Source organism: Sinohyriopsis cumingii, chromosome 9 (genome assembly GCF_028554795.1).
Source record: "Sinohyriopsis cumingii isolate HCF-2022 chromosome 9, ASM2855479v2, whole genome shotgun sequence".
Taxonomy (NCBI): domain Eukaryota; kingdom Metazoa; phylum Mollusca; class Bivalvia; order Unionida; family Unionidae; genus Sinohyriopsis; species Sinohyriopsis cumingii.
The window spans coordinates 112,754,484-112,773,704 of NC_142969.1; positions in this window are offsets into that span (position 1 = coordinate 112,754,484).

Sequence of the window (19,221 nt, forward strand, 5' to 3'; positions counted from 1 at the left end):
CATTTTGAAGAAATCTGTTCTTAGCCATACATGTACTGGGATAGTTGTCAGCAAAAATCTTAATTTTAGCTACGATTACTCTCGAGTTTCTTCCACCATTCAAAGAAACTAAATTGTTCAACTCAAGTACGAAAATAATTACTACTCAAACAATTGGAACGCTATTACTTCGTGAACTGTTCCAAACAGCCGAGTAGAATAACGTTGATTCTCCATCGATGATTACAATGTGATAGCTAGACTTAATGGTAAGCATCCAGTGGCTAATCGCCATGAATACTAATTATGATCATAATAATAATAAGTAAATCTTAATTCCTCAGTAGATAATAATAAGCGTAACATTGCGATTCACTGTGTCCTTCGTACTTCACATTTACTTTGCATTAGAATGACGAATCTAAGCTGCAAAAACAAACAACAACTGACAGTAATTAACATAAAATCAAATTGGATAATGTATGGAACGGTCTCCATTCAATTCTTATTCAATTTAATTAGAAGAAATAATGAGTTGAGAATGGACAGAATTACAAATTCTTAACGCGAAGGAACATCACTCTTACTATAGACAGTCGGATTCGCCGCAATAAAACAGCATCACTCATACTATAGACAGTCGGATTCGCCGCAATAAAACAGCATCACTCTTATAATGGACAGTCGGATTCGCTGCAAGAATAGAGTTATCTCTTATAGCATGGACAGTCGGTATCGCCGTAATGTTCAATTTCATTTTGTTTTGATAACTGATTAAGCTGCAATATTTTACAAAAGTGGGATCATGTTGTTCTATTCTATGTCATATCTCTGTTATTCTATCCGTTAGTTTCATATTTTATTGTATTTTTTACTCGATCCGATCAATAACACACTTGTCGATCATCTCCATGATAACGATAACAAAAACAAATAAGAGTGGAGAATCTTAATATCATTAAACCTTCTGAGATAATGAAGATGAATTCATCGTAACAAAACATCATCTTTCGTAGCGAGGATAGTTCACTCGTACTCTTTAACCTACTTCAGAAGGTAGGTAACGTTAACAAACTGCATCAGCGATCTCTGGTTGCTAGTGATCGCTTAGTAGCAGCCAATATGCATACACATAATGTATCTTATCAAGTAGTGATCGCGTACCATTAACAACATGCATAAATACATAAAATGTATCACATCAAGTAGTGATCGCGTAGCATTAACAGTATGTATACATACACATAATGTATCACATCAGGTGGTGATCGCGTAGCATTAACAGCATGCATATATACACATAATGTATCACATCAAGTAGTGATCGCGTTGCGTTGCAGTAACATCATGCATACATACACATAATGTATCACATCAAGTAGTGATCACCTAGTATAAACAGCATGCATAGATACATATAATGTATCACATCAAGTAGTGATCGCGTTGCAGTAACATTATGCATATATGCACATAATGTACCACATCAAGTAGTGATCGAGTAGCATTAACAGCATGCCTATATACACATAATGTATCGCATCAAGTAGTGATCGCGTAGCATTAACAGCATGCATGCATACACATAATGTATCACATCCAGTAGCGATCGCGTACCATTAACAACATGCATAAATACATAAAATGTATCACATCAAGTAGTGATCGCGTACCATTAACAACATGCATAAATACATAAAATGTATCACATCAAGTAGTGATCGCGTACCATTAACAACATGCATAAATACATAAAATGTATCACATCAAGTAGTGATCGCGTACCATTAACAACATGCATAAATACATAAAATGTATCACATCAAGTAGTGATCGCGTACCATTAACAACATGTATATATATATATATATATATATATATATATATATATATATATATATATATATATATATACATATACATACATACATACATAATGTATCATATCTTGTAGTGATCGCGTAGCATTAACAGCCTATATACACATACATAACCCATACATAGAGATTGTTACACATACGCATACGTCAGTTGTTGTGATCCGTTAAACGCTTAAAGATATTCTCTGTGAATTGTGCCCCTCTCAACAGATATTTGACAAGCGTTTCAAAGAGAATGCTATTTTATGTTTAACGAATCATATGCTGTAACGATTGGTCCGAAACCACAGTACTTCAATGCGTGTTGAATCTCGGGATCGGCCAGTGTGTGTATGTGAGAAAGGTTGCATTTAGATTCTCGTGGGTCGATGGTTCTTTCCGGGGTTTTCCCGTTTTCTTCCTCCACCGTGTATAGATTATAATGTGTTGTTGATGTTGTTGTTGTTGAAGGGTTTAAGGCCATTTTTCAGCACACGATAGGCTATACATGGCGGCCAGTATTAATGGTGGAGGAAGAACCCACGAAAACCACGGAAAAAACCACCGACCTACGAGAAGATACTAGCAAGCTTTCTCACATACCCACATTAGAATCGAACCCACACAGACAGAGGTGAGATGGCAGTGATCCGTAACGGTGAGCGCTTTAGACCACTCTACCACTCGAGGCCCCCTATCTTGTGTTGAAATGTGGCGATTAAACCCTACAACAACAACAACAACATCTTCAATGCATGTTTGGATCCTACAAAAAGGGTTCATGAAGCGTATGTTGACCGAAATACGCAAAATAACGCAGAACGCCCAGGCAATAAACCATGCCCAATAGTATGCGTTGTATCCCAGTGATATCTGAATGAAATAAAGACTGGCCTTCATAACGTACTCAAAATCACGTTGACGACGCTGTGTCACTCTGTATTTCTGTTTTCAGGTGTGTTTTATATAAGTGACTGATTCATATAATGAAGCAGAGCTCGTTTGTTCTGTATTATATTGATAAGGCTTCGGTGATAAGCTTAATCGACAACTTGATTGCTTGATTCCATGAAATGGTGAAATCGTCCATTTACTTCAAATATATTGCATTTGGTAAGTTAATTTCCTAGTACTGTGGTTTCCATCCTTTTCGAGTATGAAGACCCCTTCTTAACTTCTTAACTTCAGTAAATTTCGTTCGGACCCCTGCATTCTAATAGTTGTACTTTTATGTTCCATTAGAACAAACCCGCGTCCCCCCGGGGAGCAGAGGCGTAGCTAGGGGGGGGGCGGGGGGGCAGGGAGGTACATATGTCCCCGGGCGCCAAGGTACAGGGGCGCCAAAATGAGGCTTACAACGTTACATTATAATAAGTAAACAAGGGTAATATTCAAAAATGTGATTAAACGGGGAGGAGGCTGGGGCGCCAATTTTATAGTTCGTCCCCGGGCGTAAAATATCATAGCTACGCCTCTGCCGGGGAGTCCGTGGCCCACAGTTTTGGAACCACTGTCCTATTGAACTGCATCGATATAAAAAATAAGTTCGTATTTTCGTGTTAAGTTTTCGAGTTTATTTTCTTTCTGATTTAAAGAGGAAATGTTTTCCGTATGATAATTTAATGCTATTGTGTAACCATTAATCCTTCTCTCTCTCTCTCTCTCTCTCTCTCTCTCTCTCTCTCTCTCTCTCTCTCTCTCTCTCTCTCTCTGGATGTTTTACCTAAATGGTTAAATACTAATTACTTGGCACGTTTAAGTCTATCTACATGCAAATATATGTTGCATGTCAATAATAAAGACATTTCGAATTAATTGAAGAATTCTATTTTTTCTTCTTCTGTAAATCCTAAGAGTCAACAACAGTCTTCGTTATGCAGGAAAACTTAAAAATGTTTTCAGCTTGCAATGTGGTATTCCGAATTGTAATTTTCTTTAAGTTTAATTTTCATATTTTTTAAAATATCTTGACAAAACGAAAGTCAATCAGATGCTAATCAGAGATAATGCAATGTAAATGTATGGATTTAAAAAAAAAAGTAATGCAGACTATTTGACCAATTAGATACGTGATATTTTATTGCATAGGCAAAATTGCTATGTGTCGCTTGATTGTACATATGCGAAATAGCCGTTTTGTTTGTGTAGGCATACTAGTTATGTGTTGTTTGATTGTACATATGCGAAATAGCCGTTTTGTTTGTGTAGGCATAATAGTTATGTGTCGCTTGATTGTACATATGCGAAATAGCCGTTTTGTTTGTGTAGGCATAATAGTTATGTGTTGTTTGATTGTACATATGCGAAATTGACGTTTTGTTTGTGTAGGCATACTAGTTATGTGTTGTTTGATTGTACATATGCGAAATAACCGTTTTGTTTGTGTAGGCATAATAGTTATGTGTTGTTTGATTGTACATATGCGAAATAGCCGTTTTGTTTGTGTAGGCATAATAGTTATGTGTTGTTTGATTGTACATATGCGAAATTGACGTTTTGTTTGTGTAGGCATACTAGTTATGTGTTGTTTGATTGTACATATGCGAAATAACCGTTTTGTTTGTGTAGGCATAATAGTTATGTGTTGTTTGATTGTACATATGCGAAATAGCCGTTTTGTTTGTGTAGGCATACTAGTCATGTGTTGTTTGATTGTACATATGCGAAATAGACGTTTTGTTTGTGTAGGCATAATAGTTATGTGTCGCTTGATTGTACATATGCGAAATAACCGTTTTGTTTGTGTAGGCATAATAGTTATGTGTTGTTTGATTGTACATATGCGAAATAGCCGTTTTGTTTGTGTAGGCATAACATTTATGTGTTGTTTAGTTGCATTTTATGATTGCATAGGCAAAATCGCAGTGTGCTTTTTGATTGCATAATGTCTATGTGCTGTTTGTTTGTATAACAGCACAAAAAATGTATGTGAATGTACGATTCGGATTTTTAACGTAGCTTTAACAATGTTTCAGTCATATCGCTACGATGTCTGCACTGTGGCAGTTTACAGTGATGTCTAGCACTAGGGCATCATGCCGCAGACATGTAGCATGATGTCCCACCCAGTCATATCGCTACCGTGTCTACAGTGTGGCAGTGTCTAGCACTGGGGACATCATGCCGCCGACATGTAGCACCATATCCCACCCAGTCATATCGCTACCGTGTCTACAGTGTGGCAGTTTAAAGTGATGTCTAGCACTGGAACATCTTGCCGCAGACATGTAGCATCATATCCCACCCAGCCACATCAGCTTGACACCAGGCCGACCAGTCCTAACACTAACCTGTTAATGCTGAACGCCAAGTGAGGCAGCTGCAAGTATCACTTTTATAAGTCTTTGGTATGACTCGACCGGGGATCGAACACGCGACCTCTCGGATATGAGGCGGACGCTTTAACACTTACGCCACCGGAGCTGTAATTTCTTGAAAAGATTAAGCATTTTAAATGATCTCAAAGGCTATTTGATCAAATAACTTCATAACTTAAAATGGCTGTTTCATCATATTGCCGGCAAAATAAAATAAAAATAAAAAACAAGATCGTCCTGGTTTTCTCCTTAGCAGATACCTATTCATGACACCTTGTTCATAGACAGTACGAAATTATATTTCCGATTTTCAAATTATGTATGTGAAGAATCATACACTGTCCAGTTCTATCAATTGCAACAAAAACGACTATCACTTTAATGTCTCCATTTGAATCAGTATAAACATATACATTCTTAAACTTTGATGTCAAAAGATATAACTGTCGCCGATCTTCAGTTCAAGAGTAATCTTTATTCTATGTTTTGACATGAGAGATATGATCGACTTTTGTAGATTCACTTACCGCATTGTCGCTGACACGTAACCGCAGGGAATGGCGTACGGTCGGGTGGACTTTTGGTAAAGCACCTACTGCAGTATTTGGCACAATTTACAATATTGTCAGCGGTCTATTATTTTCCACATACCAAAATTTCAGGGACTACAAAGGTAGCTTCCTAGCAAACTTTTTGACATATGCCTTCTGTCAATTGGTTTTTGAAACATTCAATCATCTTTAGAATTTCAGTTTTAATCGGCGTCTTGGCCATTCTTTCCTATTTTAAACTTATTCTTTGACAGTTTTAATTACGTCATGCTATGTAATAGATTCTAGAACAAAAAGATGGAGAATATAAACGTATTCATACTCAGGTAACAAGGGTATATTCGCACAATGGTTGAGACCCACAAAATGATGTCTAAATAAGCTATTAAAGTGCATACAGGCGGTTTCAACTGAAAAGTCTCTTGAAATTTATGCAATTTTTAACAAACATTTATGTCTACATATCTAAACAAATTATATATTAATTCTCTCATTGCAGGGTATGTCCTCTCCCCCACCCCCCCATCAAAAAAACCATCACCAACAAAATTACAACATGAACAACAACAACAACAACAACCTGTTACAACATGAAAAACAACAACCAGTACTATTATTGCATTAATATCATACGACTACAATAATAATAGCAACATCAACAACAACAAATGCTACTACTACTACTACTATAATAATAATAAAAATATAATAATAATAATAATAGAAATATTAATAATAATAATAATAATAATAATAGAAATATTAATAATAATAATAATAATAATAATAATAATATTAATATTAATAATAATAATAATAATAATAATAATATTATTAATAATAATAATAATATTAATAATAATAATAATAATAATAATAATATTAATACTAATAATAATAATAATAGAAATATTAATAATAATAATAATAGAAATAATAATAATAATAATATTAATACTAATAATAATAATAATACCAACTAGTACTACCACTACTTCTACCATACAATAGTACCTACTGCTACGACAATAAGAATAGCAACAACCACCACTGCGACTACTAATATTATTGCTACTACAATAATAATAGTACCAACTACTGCTACAACAATAGCAACAACTATTTCTACTAGAATAATATTAGCAACAACTGACACTACTATAATAATAATAATACCAGCAACGACTGTTTCTATAATGAAAACATGATGCTTCTACTGTTACTTCTACCACTACTACAGTAAAACCTGACTGTAAAGGAATTATAGAAACCGATCTCTATAGGCAGTGACCTTTGTATGGGCAGATGACCTTTGTATGGGCAGGTGACCTTTGTATGGGCAGATGACCTTTGTATGGGCAGGTGACCTTTGTATGGGCAGATGACCTTTGTATGGGCAAATGACCTTTGTATGGCCAGGTGACCTTTGTATGGGCAGATGACCTTTGTATGGGCAGATGGCCTTTGTATGGGCAGATGACCTTTGTATGGGCAGATGACCTTTGTATGGGCAGATGACCTTTGTATGGCCAGGTGACCTTTGTATGGGCAGATGACCTTTTTTACGGGCAGGTGACCTTTGTATGGGCATATGACCTTTTGTATGGGCAGGTGACCTTTGTATGGGTAGATGACCTTTGTATGGGCAGGTGACCTTTGTATGGGCAGGTGACCTTTGTATGGGCAGATGACTTTTGTATGGATAGATGACCTTTGTATGGGCAGGTGACCTTTATGTACCGATAAATATAAGCTAATATATGTACAAAAGGAACCTTTTCGATGGGTGTCTGGCATACTAGGGTTCATTTATGCTTCATCTGCTATTTCTGTCTAGTTTTGGTTGAATAAGTTCTGTCTCGTTCAACTTTTCTCTCTTGTGTTGGTAGAATAAAGCTTTATTGATATTTTTTATTTTCAAATTCATATGCCCGTGTTCATATCAGGAAAATAGGCGATAGATTTATCAACAGGTAACTTTTTTGTTTTTCCTCAGTAAGATATCTTATTTTGTCTGTAAAATCCTAGAATCATCGAACAGTATTGTACATGAAAATTACTCGCTTCTTTTGAATTAATATTGTGTGGCTTTATCCTACGTACATACACCAGAGAGAGAGAGAGAGTTTTATATGTATGTATGTATGTATGTATGTATGTATATATGTGTGTGTGTGTGTGTGTGTCCTTCAGTCCAGTTATAACTGCCAGATAGTTGCATTGCTATTTAAAGACAGGTGTCATTATTGATTATACGAATTAAATGGCTGACCATGTTTTACAATGGTATCATGGAATAGTAGCATTCTGTTAATATTAATAACCATGTTTTACAATGGTATCATGGAATAGTAGCATTCTGTTAATATTAATAACCATGTTTTACAATGGTATCATGGAATAGTAGCATTCTGTTAATATTAATAACCATGTTTTACAATGGTATCATGGAATAGTAGCATTCTGTTAATATTAATAACCATGTTTTACAATGGTATCATGGAATAGTAGCATTCTGTTAATATTAATGACCATGTTTTACAATGGTATCATGGAATAGTAGCATTCTGTTAATATTAATAACCATGTTTTACAATGGTATCATGGAATAGTAGCATTCTGTTAATATTAATAACCATGTTTTACAATGGTATCATGGAATAGTAGCATTCTGTTAATATTAATAACCATGTTTTACAATGGTATCATGGAATAGTAGCATTCTGTTAATATTAATAACCATGTTTTACAATGGTATCATGGAATAGTAGCATTCTGTTAATATTAATAACCATGTTTTACAATGGTATCATGGAATAGTAGCATTCTGTTAATATTAATGACCATGTTTTACAATGGTATCATGGAATAGTAGCATTCTGTTAATATTAATAACCATGTTTTACAATGGTATCATGGAATAGTAGCATTCTGTTAATATTAATAACCATGTTTTACAATGGTATCATGGAATAGTAGCATTCTGTTAATATTAATAACCATGTTTTACAATGGTATCATGGAATAGTAGCATTCTGTTAATATTAATAACCATGTTTTACAATGGTATCATGGAATAGTAGCATTCTGTTAATATTAATAACCATGTTTTACAATGGTATCATGGAATAGTAGCATTCTGTTAATATTAATGACCATGTTTTACAATGGTATCATGGAATAGTAGCATTCTGTTAATATTAATAACCATGTTTTACAATGGTATCATGGAATAGTAGCATTCTGTTAATATTAATAACCATGTTTTACAATGGTATCATGGAATAGTAGCATTCTGTTAATATTAATAACCATGTTTTACAATGGTATCATGGAATAGTAGCATTCTGTTAATATTAATAACCATGTTTTACAATGGTATCATGGAATAGTAGCATTCTGTTAATATTAATAACCATGTTTTACAATGGTATCATGGAATAGTAGCATTCTGTTAATATTAATGACCATGTTTTACAATGGTATCATGGAATAGTAGCATTCTGTTAATATTAATAACCATGTTTTACAATGGTATCATGGAATAGTAGCATTCTGTTAATATTAATAACCATGTTTTACAATGGTATCATGGAATAGTAGCATTCTGTTAATATTAATAACCATGTTTTACAATGGTATCATGGAATAGTAGCATTCTGTTAATATTAATAACCATGTTTTACAATGGTATCATGGAATAGTAGCATTCTGTTAATATTAATAACCATGAAATACCAGCAGTATGTAGTGACAAGTATTTTCTTCTTGGAATAAAAAGGACATGCTCACCAGAAAAATCAGACGTTATTCTGGTGACATTAAACTACGTAAATGACAGTGAGTTCTTAATGGAAACAATAATATGTATTTGTTACTTAATGGAAACAATAATATGTATTTGTTTCTTAATGGAAACAATAATATGTATTTCTTACTTAATGGAAACAATAATATGTATTTGTTACTTAATGGAAACAATAATATGTATTTGTTACTTAATGGAAACAATAATATGTATTTGTTACTTAATGGAAACAATAATATGTATTTGTTACTTAATGGAAACAATAATATGTATTTGTTACTTAATGGAAACAATAATATGTATTTGTTACTTAATGGAAACAATAATATGTATTTGTTACTTAATGGAAACAATAATATGTATTTGTTACTTAATGGAAACAATAATATGTATTTGTTACTTAATGGAAACAATAATATGTATTTGTTTCTTAATGGAAACAATAATATGTATTTGTTACTTAATGGAAACAATAATATATATTTGTTACTTAATGGAAACAATAATATATATTTGTTACTTTTTAAGGCATGAAATTCTTTGCTTTTAGTCTAATAGTCAAACTTATGTCTTGAACGAAGCCACCACGAAAGCATTATCTATCTCTTCAAAAGTAAATAAAATTAATGAGGAAACGAAATTAGAGATGGAGCTTGGGTTATTTATGATTTCACTAACTGGGCTTATTTATGTTCGCACTTAGCTGGTTTATTTATGATTTCACTATGACAAAATTTGTTGAATATTTACAAAAGCGCATAAGATTTAGCCGGAAAGTTCACTAAAACGTTTCATAAATAAATAGATGTATTCCAAGACAGTATTTACGCATTGTTTTTGTTATAGACATACTTAAATTTCGATAACAATTTTAAAAAACAAGAAAAATGTAGAGGAACGCCATGCTTTTGTTTCCTTTATTTATTGTTATCGTGAGCGTGGTGATCAAGTGTTAATTTTGTTTGAAATTAGCAGCTATTTGTATGCATTGGTGCCAAATTTGTCCTTTCTCACGAGTTATTTCGTACCTAGAAAGATAAGCAAAACAATAGTTAGATCGCAGCTTTGTTTGAATTTCACACCTATGGAATGAGAGGGTTTTATAATGGCCGCTCATTATAAGGGGTGGCATTCAAAAACTTGTTAACTAATAAATTTTGCCTCTAATTTTCTTTCTTAGCGGGTGATCGGATTTCCAATCAGAGGATTCATTTGCACTTTCTTCATAAATTTAGATGGATATCAGGTATCCAAACAGGCAATAATCTATAATTGAAGGTTTTAAATTCCAGACATTGTGTTCCAACACTTTTACGTGTATAAGAGTTAAGATAGTGATCGTTTAGCTATGACGAGAATCCAGCCTTATTGAAATCCAACAATGAGAAGAGTTAATTGTTTTGTGAGGCAACGCGTTCTCGTCTTGACTACCTCGTGGAAGACTCAATAAAATTGATGTTAAAACATAAACCTGTCCATCGCAAGAAGACAGAAAGTGTCTTTATTTGAAGTCTTTGTCTGGGAGTTATTTATCCCAAGTTTTATGACTGCTCTTTTAAGGACCCTTTGACAGCTTTATTGGTACCCGGAGCAAATGGAATAGTTGTCTGCTTGTAGACTTTGCACTAAGCAATGAATGCTGATTTCTTAGGAATATTAAAATATCTTCTCTTTATTAAAACTTTTCTAGTGATTATCCCAATATCATTCAACTTTAGTATTAACTGTATTCTGTTCTATGTTTTATGTATATTAACTTGGTGACACTCAGCAATTTTGAAATACTAAATGTTTTTTGTGTGTTTCACTTTTTTAATGTTTGATTTTTATTATATTTCGCTTTTTGGCTTTTGGGGGTGGGGTGAGGAAGTAAACTGTGTTCTTGTATTTATGTAGCATTTGCACTTGAACCTCGTATATTAACAAATTAAAAGGCTAACGAACAAGCTGGCGTATATTTATTTGTGAAGTATTCTGTCTTCACGTTAAAGGTAAAAATTCAGGCTAAGTTTAACGTGTAATTTAATGTTGGCTGATTCATATGCCAATATCAAATGAAATATACATCATCGTTTCTGAATGCCTGCACTTACTTGTTCGATCACTTTTCACTGATTTCAGATCAATATCGGCGTTTCTTTGCAACATTGCAATAAATGCTTCCAATAGTGGAGTGGCATATCTTTCGTTTGATCCAATTTACTCTATTATAAAATTGACGACCATCTTAGGTGGACTTCTTCGATTAATTTGATTTGATTTATTTTAAAATCTGACTTCAGGTCTCGACGAGTTATACAGACATATATTTGAAATGCACTTAATATTTACGTGTCTTATTCAAATTTTCTCGCTTAAGTCCTAACTGGTTCACAATGAACAATTTTCGCGCATATACTTTTCCATATGGTAAATCTTGCAAAAATGTATATTGTTTTCTGTCCTCCTTGCCTTCTTTGGCAACAATATTGGCATGGAAGCGGTATACCTTTCATCTTTCTCGCATAAAAATTAACTTAATCTAACTTTTGTTTTATAGATTTCCATTCTACCGTTCTGTATTGATGACAATAATTAGCATCCTGTACGTCGTTACCCATTGACGTTATCGTTCTGTATGTCGTTACCCATTGACGTTATCGTCCTGTATAACGCTACCCATTGACGTCACTTTGGTTTTAAATCGAAATCAACGATATTGTTTCCTTACTAGTATCTTGAGAAATCACAAAACCCAACCAGACTGTCAGTCATTTAATTTTAAGATGGGTTCTTCCCCAGGCTGTTTAAACGAGCCTGAAATATGTAATGCTCTTCCTCGTCTGATTTATCACCGCATCCGTTACTGTCAACACTTGCTTCACCCGGGGCAGAAAACCGGGTATTCCCACAACATATTGTTGCAGTGTTTTTGTATAGAGTGCCTTAAGTAATCGTAAATAGTTTGGTTACTTGATCTCTATGATTTGTGAAGAAGTAAATAAGGTAAAAAGACACGGATGCAGACCAGAGTCCTGCGAGGAAGTTACGTATTGCCTTATTCGATCCCTTCCTTTACCGGAAAACATCCGCCGGCTAACGATACATCATACAAACATATCAGTGAAACACATCATACAAATAATTAGAATTAAAAATAAATATTTCGCAAAATTGCATCAATGTTTTTTGTCTTTAGGAGATATGTGTCAGATTTCTTCAGAATTATATAAACGTATTATTATAACTTTATCTTTATTGTAACGATTATCGCCGTATAGAATATCGGATATATTCACCAAAATATATGTTAACTAAAGAAAAAACATGCATGCTATTTTTGTTAATGTATCTATTTTCTTCCATAAATTACTTTATATCACTGCTCGAAATAGTCCGATGTTTAATAACAAAATCGTGTGACAAACAGAAACTTTCCAAGTTTATATCACCAAGGGCATAATAAAAAATACAGAAAACTAAACAAACGGACGGAGCGTATAGCTATGCTTTTACGTTCGCAAATTATTGACATATAGAATATCGCATACAAATAATGAAAAAATACGTTAACTAAAGTAATACATGCGTGCTATTTTGTTAATGTATCTATTTTCTGCCACAAATTATTTTTGTCGCTCTTCACAATAGGCTGATGCTTGATAATAAAACAGTGTGACAAACAGAAACTTTTTTCAACTTTATATTCACGATGGGCAAACATATAATACAGAAAATTGAATAAAACGGAGCGCATAACTATGCCAATGACATAGCTTATAAATTTTAATACATTACCAGTACAACTAAGCTTCAACAACATCAAAAATAAATATTTGTTAAAAAAGGAAATGGTCTTGCAAATTCATAAAAATATTGAATATTAACTCTTTTAATAGCTGACGACGCCTGAACGCTTAACGACTACCTTTGGAGCACTTTTATTACGCGATCTGTGTTAACGCTATGGCCCAAGACGTTCCAAATTATTTAAAGGATTCCGGAACGCGTAAATATGGAGGTTTCAGATACAATGGAAATCGTTACAATAAAGGTTAATACCAAGAAAATTGTCCAACCATATCTTTACACCTTCAAGATATGTAAAGCAACGTGGTTTTGTATTATTTTCCTTGTGGCAACTAATTAATCCGTCGACTCCAGCTTTATTATTTTAGAGGACAAACACTTTATTAGCCTATATGATATGTTCACAAGTTCACTAAATTCAGCCCAATGCTCTGAGAATGGTTGTTAAGCAAATCTTTGAAGTTTCTTGGCTATGCATTTTACTTCAACCATTCTGTAATATCGGAAACTTTCAGCTCTAATCGATCCGGAATCCAATACAATTTTATAACATTGTGGGAGAGGACGCTAAAATCTAGCGTCCAAAATAGGAGGTCAAAGCTCGACTTATAGCGCAAAGGCGTCCTTAGCCATCCCTGTTACGTCATTGCTTGTTAGGATTCTTATCTTGTGGTGTTATCATTGCAAGTGACGTCGATGTTCAAATACTGACTTTATTCTTTTCCTACAACACTTTAAAGAAGTCAGTCAAGAGAAATAGATCCATTAGAAATATTTACCAGATGCTGTTTTCGCAATGTTTCCTTCTGAATATTCATAAATTATGTCAAATTTTAAGTTTGACACTGTTGCATAATTGGATAATAAATATCATAGACAAAGGCAGACAATTGTCTGGCAATGAAGACTGTAATAAAGTAGATATAAAAGTACTAACAAGAACCATAAGGAATCAATTGACCTTTCTAACAGTTTTCCAGCTTGTCACAATGGAGAGGGGCTGATCAGTCAAAAGGTCAGATTTATGAGATCGAACATGAAGGGAAGATGTTTGTCTGAAATGTTTCCGTATATGCTTATAGGCTTTTAGCTGTACGAATTTAGATCATCCCTACCGGTGTATTTATATGCATAAATGAAGCGATAGATATTGATAAATATGTTCAATGATGCATATATATATATAGATAGAGAGAGAGAGAGAGAATGTCTTCATATTATAATGTTTATTAAAAATATTTTATATTGTTTATAATTGTTGCATCGGTGACACAGAACACATTGATGGGGTGGGGATACTGTAAAACTGTCACATAGCGGTTTTATCCAACAGACTTCAGAGAACAAATTTAATAAACAAAAGATTGCAATGACTGAGAGTTCGTTTTCACGTACTAAATATTTCTTGATGGCGCCTCCTTCATGCTTACATAAATGTATACAGGAGAGTCTACTGTCAAAATCTGTTCCTCCTGATGTGGGGAAACAGAGGAATGCATGCAAAGAGAGAGAGAGAGAGAGAGAGAGAGAGAGAGAGAGAGAGAGAGAGAATGCAAATTGCGAAACAATGAGTGCTAAAGTCTCGAACTCAAACTTACATTTTGGAAAATATTTTGACAATCATGTTTTCCTTGAGAAATATTGAAATATTTGTTGGTTTCGACCTTGACCTTGAATATTGCCATTCCAAACACATTTCTTCTCCAAAGAGTAACTGCTTGCATAGGGTGCACGTGTTTTGATGATTTATGGATTGTAATGACTGACAGTGATACGCATGCGTACATTTAAATAGCATAACCATTTAGAGATAAAAACCTCCATTTTAATATATCAGTAGTTACTACTGTTTATCACTGTAGGGCGTCATTTTCTTTTTTTTAAAATTACTTAATTACACCTCAGAAAGGTATATCCAAATTAGTCTTGTTCTTTGGTATGGTTTCTTGGTAAATGCATTTGTTCTTGAGATATAACCAAAGATCATTAAGATTTCATTGATACGTCAACCCTTTGATTACTAAAATATAGTTGTTTAAAACACACCTTTAATTCAAACTGGGCTTGCTTGTTTGTAGTCAGTTTTACAAAAGATTTATGGTGTTATAATGCCTTAATGTGAAAATTTAGCTCATATTTTCAAGCAAATAACAATTTCTAGCTATGTACCTACTGCATGATGGTTCCACTGCATATATTTGAAAGATGGTACTTTTGGTTTTGCTCAAATCGGCAAGCTTTCTCTTCATATATGTAAGAAATCAGACGATCAAACAACATGGGAAAAGCATAACAAGAAAACAAATATAATGGGATATACTTTAATGATAGATGAATCGTACGAGAGAGATTTGTGCAGTGAATAGCCTGCATTGCAATGTACATTGACAACATAATATGGGCTGTTTAAAGAAGTTGTGACAATTAATTGGCTTTGCGCATGTACTCCCGTTTTGGATGAACAATGTGCCACAAAGTTATGCACAACTGATGATGGGAATTAACTAAGAAAATAAACAGAAAACAGACTGGTATTGCGGTTTTCATTCCTTTCATTGCATGTTACTAATCAATGCTGAGCCATCAGTTAGTTCAAGTCCGTGTTTTAACGTTTACGCTTACGAAGCACTTAATTTGTAAATTGCTTAGTCATTTTAAATCTCATTTCGTGTTTGTTCCTACGTAAATATCAAGATAGCCGCTCTGGTCAATGTCTCTCGTTGTCGTCTGCCAACTTCAACACGGTTTCATTGTCACTGAAACTATAATCCACCAGCTGCATCGATCCGTTTATTGACCCAGATTTCAGTATATGTGATGACATGTTTTCTGTCTCAACGATTCTTGACTGACCATTTGGAGACTTATAGTCGGTGAACTGTTGTTGATCACGTTTCCCACTTGTGAGATTTTTCTTTGCATCGTCAGTGTTTGGTATCTCAGTATTCAGTGATTTCTCAAAAAACTTGTAAATGTGTTTGCTGTGATGCATATAATCTTTTTCTGAATCAGCCATCCCGTTTTCGGTATCAGTTCGGTTGACATAGGAATGCAGAGTGTCTTCAAGAAATCCAATGTCCAGAGCAGAGCAGTCTCTGAGACAATCAGGCCTCTGACCCAAATCATTCTCTGACCGGAAACTCCTATCCACGAAGAAGAGACATTTGTCCTCCGTTTCTTTGGTACTATAGGCTTCCTCAATATAATAGGAATACTCGCCATCACCCATAATTCTACTATGATTGTGTCCAAAGCTTGCCGGATCAACCTGTCCGATACATGGCGGTCTGGCGCCTATGTAAGGGGGGATGGGCATCGTTGTTTCATTTGTATGTTTCACTTTAAGACGTTTTGAGTTAGCAAATTTGACCGCTGTAAATTCTGGAGCTGTTATTACGAAATTATTTCTCTCGATGTCTGGTGTACTATGTACTGGGTCTGGTATTTTAGGTGACAAAATCTTCTTTTTAAGTTCATGCTGCTCTCTCCGTCTATGTCTATTTATCTCTTGCATGGTAAGGTCATTAGAAAGCATTGCACGACTGGGATTCAGTTTCTTAAAGTGACCTTCATTTGCCGCTTGCGATGGTATCTGTTTGGAATGAGATTCCATTATTGATCTCATTCTCTGCCTTTGACGATGTACAATTCGGGACAAGAGTCTACTGTTTTCATTTCCAGTAGTGGAATCGTGTTCACGGTTGTAGCAATATTTGTCATGACGTCTATGATGACTTTCGTTTGGTGCCGAAACTCCGAGTTTCGTGGTCATGTCACTTTTGCTCCTCAAAATTAATTGAACATTGTCTTTGTTTGACCCCCAAGCTCTCAAAAGTTTATGAAGTTTAGTTTTCCCGGATAATTCACGATCCACTCCATACATCGATTCGTACAACGCATACATTTGTCCATTTTCCTTATCGATGTTTATGTGCCGATGAAGAGATTTTATGATGTCTTCGCAAGTTGAGCTCTTCGTCACGTTCTTTATCACGTGGTCCTTTGCATTCAGGAATATGCGAACCTCGTACGACTTTGTTTTCTTAATATCTGCCATCTGTAAAGAAAGATGAATGAAATTAAGGAACGTTACTATAAGGTATATCCATGGACAAAAAAAAATAAATAAATACGTTCGAGGGCGAAAACTAAATAAGAAAAGAAACAAGAGAGATATCTTTACTTGTAATGAATTCATCGATTAGGAGACACCCGTTATCGCCAGTCTATTGTTTTTGATTTATTTGTTTCATTTTTACGTTTGGGATATTGTAATAACTTTTATCATTTCATCGGTCCTTTGCCACACCTCCTAAACAGCTGTGCAGACTTTTAGGGTATTTTACAGTTATATTAACCCTTTTCGTGGATCTAGAAAAAAGACGCTGTCCCTGATTTTTGCATCCTGTGGTCGCTTGAAAGGGGCTTAGAAATCATACTATCTAAAATTTCAGTTACTTTAAAGTTGCCAAATAGTTTCTGATCATGCTTAATATGTGCAGATTTTACGATGTGTCGCTTATGTTACAGATTTTGCATTACGACTCCGGGATCGCTGTCTGATGGTTGGGGTGGGTGATGGAGAATTGGAGGTTGGGATGTGCATAACAAGTGCTGGTATTTGGAATGGCCAGCTACTGCTGATGGTGTTTTGCTTTTCGTTCTAGTATTTTCCAAAGTCGAATAAATTATATACGTTATACACCTTTTAAACAATTTGGGACGATTATCAATACCTTTCTTTAAATAAATGACAAAAATTCCCTTTTTGAAGTATTGACGTATGTTCGATGATTACGTTTACATCTAAAAGAAGTCACATAGGTGCACTTGCATCGAAAAAGTAAAGAGAAAACAAAAGATAACAGTCTGGTTTTACAGAGAATGAATCTGCCTGGAGTGAAAGTACTGATATCTGTTATCTTTCTTCGGGGATAACTGTTTGGAGGGACGGATCCATATCCTTTGATAAAACCGCTTTGTTTGCAAAGACTAATGAAAACTCATTATGTCTATTTAGAAACCTATAGATAAGGAGAGGTCATTAACTTACTTGAAAACAAATCCTACAGATTAGAAATCAATTGATTTTTATCCGTTTTATCAGAGCCACGGTGGCTCAGTAGTTATAGTTCCTACCCGCGACAAAAGCGTGCATGTTGATTCCTGCCTTGCGATCATACCGCTTCGGCCGTCGCACTAAATAACCGTCACGTGTTGATGTACTGTTAAGCACCATAGCCACACGAAACTGAGTTTCAAAATATCACAACCTCTTTTCGCTAATTCAATCGCAGCACGAATTATGGTAATATTAATTCATTAACCCGTAATATTAATTCATTAACCCCTCGTGCCAGGGTTATGCGTTATGAAGTAGTACCCTACTTCCGAGCCCTGTAGTGTCAATACCATATAAGACACACATCAGAGTGGTTAGTGGCATAGAAAAGACAGATGTTGCTCTACAATAATACCAAATAATCTGAAATTTCTACTCGCATTACAAGATACAGGTGGGAAAAAACATAATATTTGAGACCTGATTTTTTTTTACATGGAAAATTCGCCAGTCCGACTTTTGTGTCCGGAACTTAGATTGGGATCAAGGGCGGACCTGCCTGAACTGCACACAGACAGGCGAACCTTTGCAAAAAGGAGGAAACGTGTGAGATTTTGGAATACAATAAAGTGGCCATTACACGAAAATGATAGATATAATTAGTAAAATCTATTAAAAGAATTCTAACTTTCACCCTTCTGCACATGCGCGAGCGAAATGGTCAATATAAGAACTAGGCATCCGGCTAAATGAAAATCCGGAAGCAGCTGTATTTGCTTGTATTCAGAAATTACCCCCAAATACGTTTCATACTTTCCATTTCTGCGAAAATGACAAAATATCTCCAGGTAATAAT